The sequence below is a fragment of the Bidens hawaiensis genome, unplaced genomic scaffold, assembly GCF_021521415.1.
Source record: "Bidens hawaiensis isolate Kalapana, Puna unplaced genomic scaffold, B.hawaiensis_p1.1 tig00005028_1, whole genome shotgun sequence".
Lineage (NCBI taxonomy): Eukaryota > Viridiplantae > Streptophyta > Magnoliopsida > Asterales > Asteraceae > Bidens > Bidens hawaiensis.
Genome location: NW_027491319.1, coordinates 565,819 through 574,653, shown reverse-complemented (window position 1 = coordinate 574,653; position 8,835 = coordinate 565,819). Strand labels below are relative to the sequence as shown.

The window sequence follows — 8,835 nt, the reverse complement described above, 5'->3', positions numbered from 1 at the left end:
ACCATTAAAGTTTTATTGTTGTTTCAAAGACATGAAAAACACTCAAATTAAATGACTAAAAAAACTAATGAAACTTCACCTAAAAAAACTTGGTTATTATTTACGTGAAACTTGGTTAGTGAATTAGTGATTGGCTTTTCACGTGCAACTTTTCCCATTATCTAAGGAATATGTTTAGAACTATGCATAAAATATTTTAAAATCTATATATATGTCGTAAACTCATTTATATTTTGTAAGTATTAAAGCATACATAATGTCATAGTTTGTCTATGTCAAACTTCATCAATGCATTTTTCTATGTCAAAACTTCATCAATGCTTTCATAATAGCCCCTTTTAAATCTAAGTTTAAAGAAGGAAGGTAAACTCTTCCAGTTTATTTGAAACCTCAGTAAAAACACCAACGTACAAGTCATCGAAACCAAACCTTACAAATTCCAACACCTTTGTCATAACGCGAGGTTTCACTCACTAGTAGTAATATACAAACTGAGTAACTCTTAGAGGTTTGAGTTTCAATTTCACTTCTCATGCAATAAATAATATACATATTTAATCAATTGTTTATTGCAGTTTCAATTTCACTTCTCATACGACAAACAATATGCATATTTAATCAATTGTTTATTATTTAATCTTTTTCTCTATTAATTTTTCTTCGTTAAGAAGATAAGAGTGGGACAAATATGCATGTGAAATTTAAAGAAAAAGAAATCTTAAGAGCTCTATCAAAGATGAGGCATCATTTCATATCGGAATATCTAATTGACAAAAATAATATGGTTTATTGATTGATGGGATTTTGGAGACAATACAAAATTGTTTAAATTGTCGTTGTAATCTCATCGGGTCAACCTAATATTATAAAATAACTCAACTGGATATCTTTGTTTCTATTTTATCATCAACAGTGTCAATCTTTCACACTAGAAATATGTATTATAAGATTTACATTATGTGTTGTAAAAAATGCGTGTTGCGATGGAAATATGCGCATTGCGGTGAGGATAAGTTCGGTCTGTATCAGTTTGTTATGGTGATTCTTATTGAAATTAGTTATTATTAATTTATCTACTAATCAAAGCTAGTTATTTCTTTTTATTAGATACTTGATTCAAGTTTGTGAAAGATTTTACCACATTGTTGAAGCTAATGTACTGAGAATGCCAAGTTCCTAGTCCATTCATCACTAACATTGATGTTAGGCTAAGCATAATGCTTCTAACGATTTTTGGAAGTCACTTATGTTAGAGAGAAGCATGGCCGCTTCGAGTGGATGTTTGCTGAGGAACATATTCGAGAACTCTAGCAAAACCAGGATTGTGCTTAAAAACCATAAGTAACACGACCATGAGGGGTTGACTTAAACATAAACAACCACCACCAGTTCTAACGACAATTAGTAAGCTAAGTGTTCACATCAAAATAAATAAATAAATTTTGAGAACATAATTAGGTGATTCATAAAAAGTCAATGTCTACATCGATACAGAAAACAATGGGAACAAGCTATGTCGCTAATCCTTTTTGAATACCAAAACTAATTTAACAGAAAAAAAATATAAAATGGGTGCCAATTAAGCCACGTTTTTATTTTAATGGTTTATTGGATTTTAATAATTCCAACTAAATGCTATTGGCCGGTAATAATCTCAACTAAATTATCGCCATCGGTGGTCCCAAATTAAAAAAAACTTCGCCCTCAGCAACCCCCCATTAAAAAAAATAAATTTCAAACTGATTTTTCAGGATTTTTGATCGAAAGGAGGATACGAGTCGATTGATATAAAACTTAGCTCAAAACCGTGCTCCCAAACACCCACCCAAATTGAAGCACTAATTAAGTCGTTAAATTTTACATAAATCGACTGTTATCCTCTTTCCGAACAAAAACATTAAAAAATCAGTTTGAAATTCGGAAAAAAACTTAACGCCGTTATGTTTTTTTAATAGGGGACCACTGAGGACAAAGTTTTTTTAAATTTGGGACCACCTGTGGCGATAAACTCAATTAAGATTATTCTATGTCAATAACATTCAGTTGAGATTATTAAAATCCAATAAACCTATTTTAATTTAGTCATAAATACAAGTTAAATACAAATATTAACTACTTTTCTAAATAAGTTTTCATCATAACCTTTTTTTCTTAAACATTAAACTTTGAATAAAGATTCTTATCACAACCTATAAATTAAATATACTTCAAATGAAATAATCAAAGGATCCCGAGTAAAATAGGAAATTAGGAATGCAAAACATCAACCACATTCACACTACCTGAGTGAAATAATGGAAAGAATCCAAAATATATGGATCTTGTTTATGTTCATAATTTTAACCAGCCAACCAGTACCCTCGAACCCGACACAATTCTACGCGCATATTTTATTTTAAGAGGGTAAAGAAAAACATAAGGTTGAGACAAATAAGATGATAATTTGTCTGATTTGAATCATGTTTCTTTGCATCTTCCTAATTGTGTCTTAAATGTAATTGACAAATGTGTAGCTACCATCATGTGATGTAACAGTTATATAATGTATATATAATAAATAATAAATAATAAATATAATATACAAAAAACAAATACATTAGAAGAAGTTATGTTCTCATGAACTCTCCTCTAAAGCAATAGGCATCTAGGGTTTCATTACCCCTCTGTATCTTTAGAAGGACCTTTTCTCCCACACTATATTCATCTAATGCTTTTAAAAACTCTGCCTTATTCTTAACCTGAATCCATCAAATCAATCCATTTTCATCAACAATTATCACCGTTTAAATACTATTTTAAGATAATATAAGAGAAAACTCACCGGCTTGTTGTCGACTGCTACAATGATGTCACCAAGAACAATATTACCCGCAAATCCCCTGGCAGTGGGAAGAAGACCAGCTTTTGCTGCTTGACTATTTGCAGCAACCTAAGTAAACAGGAAACGTGTATTAAAGTGACGACAAAGCAATGTCGTTAATAATTCAAATGATCATATTACCTGAAGAATAAGAGCTCCGTTACGAACATTAAGTTGATTTGCAATAAGATCTGGAGCAATCTCAATATTTAAACCAGCTCTAACAACCTAACATCCATGATACACGATTTTAACCCAAATGTGAATATACATATACCAGTTTGATAATTAATAATACTAGTAACTTACTTTTCCAAACTGAATCAACTGAGGTACTATCTTAACCACCGTTGAGGACGGGATAGCAAATCCTACCACTGCTGAAGTCCCTGTTGGGTCAAAGTTACAATGTGAATAATATGTCATCGGAAAGTATTCAGGTTTCAGAGTATTTGCAGATTATTACATTAATGGGATTAAAAAAAAATACAATAATACCTGTTTGAGTGAATATGGCAGTGTTGATCCCGATTAGATTTCCTTTGGAATCTAACAAAGGTCCTCAACTGCCAAAATCATAATCTTTAGATTCTTGATATTTAAAAAGGGGGAAAAGTAACAAACTTTACACCTTTGCTTGTGCATAATCAGGTACCGAATAGATAAGAACACAATACATATAACTCAAAACAACTTGATTATAATGATACCATGACTCGGTATTTATTGACTAACCTAGACTCTAGACTACAACTCAAATTGCAAAAACACAGGTACTCTAACCAGCTTGTTTGAGTTGTACTCTGACTCCACCACCAACACTTGAACATTAACCCCCCCCCCCCCCCCTTCTCTCTCTCTTTCTCTCCAAGTTTCTTAATTGAAATAGGTAATAGGTAGGTCTTCAACTCCAAGTAGTTCGCATATTTCCTTGATCCTTGCATGAGCTTTCGTCAAGTTGTCGACCGTTCTTACATGTTCGACCATTACTTGGTTACTTTCAACACATTCCGGAATAAAGTGAAACCCGATATGTATGTGGCAACCATGGAAGATGGGGTTCTTCTTAAGTGCAATTGCAAACTTTGTTCCACGCTTAAAAATACCTTTTGTAATTTTCTTCTGGCTATCTCGCTTAGCAATCATGAAGCCGAAAGGCTTGAGACGCGCTTTAGTAACAGCCATATACTAAGCTTCACATGATGAAAGATAGGGGTGAAATCAAGCCAAGCTGCTCGTGAGCTGCTCGAGCTCGGATTGATAAAATGTTCAAAACGAGCCAAGCTTTTTCAAGCTAGAGCCCTCAAATAAAGCTCGTTTGGTCATCAAGCCCAAGCTCGAACCTTTGTATGGGAAGCTCGTTTAGGCTCGTCGAGCCTTAACAGGTCTTGTGTATGTTTATGCTTGATCTCTTTTGGACTTCTATGTATTAACACTTCAAGCCGAGCTTGGGCCGAGCTTTCGCTCGTTTAAAGTACTAAACGAACTCGAGCAAAGCTTAGGCTTGTTTTAAGGTTTTTCTCCAAATATATAAAAATAATTTTAAAAAAAATATGTAAATTAACTAATGAATAATAAGAGCCAAGCCCGAGCTTGAAAAAACAACTCAAGAGCCGAACTCGAGCTTTAGAAAAAGAGCTCGAGCTCTCGTAACTCAAAACGAGCCGAAATCGAGCCTAATCGAGCTCGGACTCGGCTCAGCTCGTTTACACCCCTAATGAAAGTGCCACCGTAGTTTGCTTTTGCGAGCACCATGCGATCGGAGCATCACCATAATAAAAGACATGACCATCCATCATCTTTATAAACATTATGACTGTGCCGTTCGGCCCGTTCCCCTTATATATCGTATACTATTTTGCTTCCTCCACGAGCATACTTGATGCCAAAACCAAGCATTCCCCATATATACAGTAAGATATATTCAGTGGCGACTAGATGAGACTCCTTGGGTGTTTGCATGTATCAAATTACTGTAAGCACCCCACTAGTCTTCGACAATCTTGATTTCCAAATGAACTTTCAACACCGTTAACTCTTTCTTCTTATGCTTTCAACCTTCCGACCGCCTCTTGGAAGGTCATTGTGTTCAGATCAGCAAATTGCTTGATAGAGGCCACAAGCGAGATGAATTTTGCTGGTGCAGAACTAAGTAATTTTCTCACCAGCTTCTGTCTTCAATCGAAGACCCAAGAGCCACAGCTTCTTGTCATCAATCCGAGCCTCCCAAACTCGACCCACACTGATGCAACGCATCTCATAAATTTGCCACTTTGGCAGTAAAATTTGCTAATCTTGGGTGGCAAGTTTGATCTCAGGTGTTCTTAGGCCGGCTCTGATACCAATTAAAGGCCTAGAATCAAATCAATCAACAAGAACAGAAATAAAACGTGGGTTTTGATCAAGTTTTGTTGATCAACACTTTTATTGACAAACCAGAAATTGAAAGTTACCCTTAACACTAAACATGGACCCATTATAAAGACCACAACACCCAAACCTAATTAAACTCATAATCCTAACTAATAGACAAATAAACTAACTATGTTGATCTTGGCCCATTAAGATATACCTACACGATAAATAAATCCCACATATCTAACTAAATAAATAAAAGTATGATTTATTTAAAAAAAAAAAAGGCACCTGTTTCCAGGGTTGATGGCAGCATCTGTTTGAATACCTCCACCAATTGTGACTCCAGTCTGACTAAATATGTCGCGGTTAAGCCCGCTAATAACCCCAACTGTGAGTGTATGATCAAACCCAAATGGGTTTCCAATAGCTAAGCATTGCTGGCCCACCTTTAAGACAGAAGATTGCCCCACCTTCATGGGCCTTAGCAGATCCACCGGTGCTTCCACCTACATCAACCATTACAAACACATGTAAAAGCAGAAGGGGAAAATATTGGAAATTCAAAAACATAATACCTTTAAGACGGCAAGATCCTTTGACCGATCCGCACCGATTAACTTGCCATCAAAATTCTTTTGTACCCTTTCAATATATTACATTTACATACACGAAACGAGGTGAGACAGTTCGTTATAAAAATTACTAATAATAAAGTAAAGTTAGATACGTAAATACCAGTCTTACCCTTCTGAGGCAAGAATATTAACACGTGCAACAACTTGTCCAGGTTTTGGATTTTTTGATAGAGAATTGCCGATAACTGGATGACAAAAGGGTGGTTTAGTCTTTCATAAAAAATGATCTCAAAATATAAATTTATAGAAAAATCAAGAACTTGCCATGGTAATTTGTGACAATGTGCCCTTCATCATCCCAAACGACTCCAGAACCATTTCCTTCAGGAATCTGCCAATAATAACATCAGCAATAATAATAAGCATATAAGTGGATACATGATTAGAATAAGGTCATGCACAATTACCTCAACTACCCCCGTGACATTAAGCTGAGGCCGTAACGTTACATCAAATATATTGACAACAGAGTAAGTGTTGTTTGCGAATAGGTTGACGATTCTTTCCTGCCAAGCATACACATATCAATTTACCTGCCATAAACATACATTATAAAGCCTGATATTGAATGACTAAAACGCAAATTAAGTAAACAGCAACAGTTTATACAAACCTCGGGTGGAAAGAGTGGCCCGGAAGGAACTATAACAGGTGTTACTTGTTCTATTGTCACAGATGGGTCGCCTAAAGCATTAGCTGCACAACCGATGTTTTTATAAACAATTTAAAAAACACAATAAAAACAATTTTTTTAATGGAAACAGGACGTGTTGTTTAAACCTGATGAGTATTTTGAAGGCGGGCAATATAATGGCATTAATAAACTTGCTAACAGCATTCTACGCGTTGTATGGAACCCCTTTGTAACCTCTCCAACATCTTTAAATGTTTTTTCACCAACTCTATAATATAAGAAACAACAAAAATGCAACTCAAAAACTGGTAGTAGCAGAAGCTTAGGAGGTGTTTGGATGCATGTTTACAGGTATGAGTGCAAACGAGACAAGCCGCTTGCGAGTTACTCGAGATCAGCTCGTGAAAAAGCGCAATCGATCCAAGCTTAATCGAGCCTAATATAAGCCCGTTTAATAAACTAGCGCGATCTTCAGTTATAATATGGACAATATATATATATACACACACACACACGAGGTTATGATTAAAATAACTAAATAATATATATTAATTAACCGATAGTGAACGAGAGGTTGAAAACATAGTCACGAGTAGGGGTAGGGTTGAGCGTGGGACAGTACCCGTACCCGTACTTGTACCCGATTGTACTCGTACAAAAAATCAATAAAAACACGTACCAATACTCGTACCAAATTTTTCGGTATGGTACGAGTACGGGTACGGGTATTGGTACGGGTATTTTCGGTATAATACCCGTTTTTGTACCACTTTGCTTTTTTTTCCAAATTTTTGACGATTTTGAAACCGGTACCGGTACAAGTAACAAACAACCTGAATTAGTCCGGGTATCGGTACTTGCACATGTACGTGACGGGTACCAAATTAGTACAACTACCAAATTGGCCGTCAATTTATTGATATGATAGTATTGAAGAACTCTAATTCGGTCGCCTACTTTAAGTGATTTGTTTGTTGGTTCGAGCCTTGTATGTTATATTATTTAATTTTGAAGAAACGTTTGGTACTTGTTCAATAATAACCTGGTTGGAGAGTTTATTTTATATACTAAATATGAAGAATATCAATTAAACCCTTATAGAATCCAAACATGTACAGAATATCAAATGTATCCGTACCTGTACCCGATTGTACCTGTACCAAAATTCAACAAAAATGAGTACCAATACCCGTACCGAATAAGCTAAATCAGTACGGGTACGGGTACGTGTATGGGTACGAGTACAAGTACGGGTATTTGGGACAAAATGCTCATCCCTAAGTAGGGGTGTGCAAGAAACCGAAAAATCCAAACCGAAAAACCCAAACCGAAACAAAAACTGAAGGTTTAGTTTTATGTTTTGCATGTAATAAAAACCGAACCGAACCGAATTCCTAAATTTTTGTTTTTTTATATTTTATATTAATTAATTAATAAGAATTTAATAAATATGTAACTCCAATATTTTTTATCAAATGTATAATAGTCTATTATTTTACAATTAACAAAATTATTAATACCTAAATTCATTATTTTTGCCAATTTTTTTTTCAGCCTAAAATTTTCAAGCTGAAATGGCAAAAACCGAAACCAAAACGAAGGTTTTAGCCAAAGACCAAACAGCACCACGCACGCCCCTAGTCACGAGCCAAGCTCTAAAAAAAGATTATTGGTACTTGAAATATGATAATGAAATAATAGTTAGCTAAATTTAATAATTTAAAAGGCATAATAATAATTGAAACGAAAAGACCAATTAAGTGTTAAATTAGGGGAATTCAGACATTGGGTTTTCAAATTGTGAATATGAGTAGCAAGTGTAAGTAAGTAATTAATTACGTGTCGTGATGTGTGTCTGAGGAAGTACAGACGGAGGAGATTCCGTCGAAACAGAGTTTCCGGCGACCCACGAACCGCCGTGCGGGAGTAATAAATATAGGTTCCGTTTGAGGAGGAATCATATAAGCCATTACCATTACCATCACCATTACCATCACCATTTGCCTAACCTCCTCCTCCTCCTGTTTCTGGTTTTCTTTTTTTTTTATATGGCTTATCGTTATTGCTTCAATAAATCTCTGTGTACAAAGTGGTTCACTACATAAACTAGAAATGCGACCTTAAATAATAATAAAAAAAAATATCATTTATTATAACTTTTATTTAAATAACAAACATCCTATCAACTCAAGTCTCATCCAATATATATTTTTTACTTTTATCACTTGAAATACTTAGGGTGGAAGGAGTGGTTCTCGGGAAGTGGCCAGGGGTGGTGTTTCTCATGGTAAACACCGTTGTCACCCTTTTGATTCTTGTTGACGGTAGTTTGAGGGGTACTAGTACTC

The 8,835-nt window shown here is 35.0% G+C and overlaps 1 pseudogene across 1 annotated transcript; it reads right to left on the bottom strand.

Moving 5' to 3' along the window:
- Positions 1-2,328: 2,328 nt before the first annotated feature.
- On the bottom strand, positions 2,329-8,489 carry LOC143628596 (protease Do-like 8, chloroplastic; annotated as a pseudogene). Its single transcript, XR_013152774.1, has 13 exons — positions 8,327-8,489; positions 6,634-6,755; positions 6,467-6,549; positions 6,261-6,359; positions 6,118-6,184; positions 5,963-6,038; positions 5,794-5,860; positions 5,507-5,724; positions 3,359-3,426; positions 3,170-3,249; positions 3,002-3,088; positions 2,822-2,929; positions 2,329-2,738 (listed from the first exon to the last, which is right to left on the bottom strand). The product of XR_013152774.1 is annotated as a protease Do-like 8, chloroplastic (transcript).
- Between the last annotated feature and the right edge of the window lie 346 nt (positions 8,490-8,835).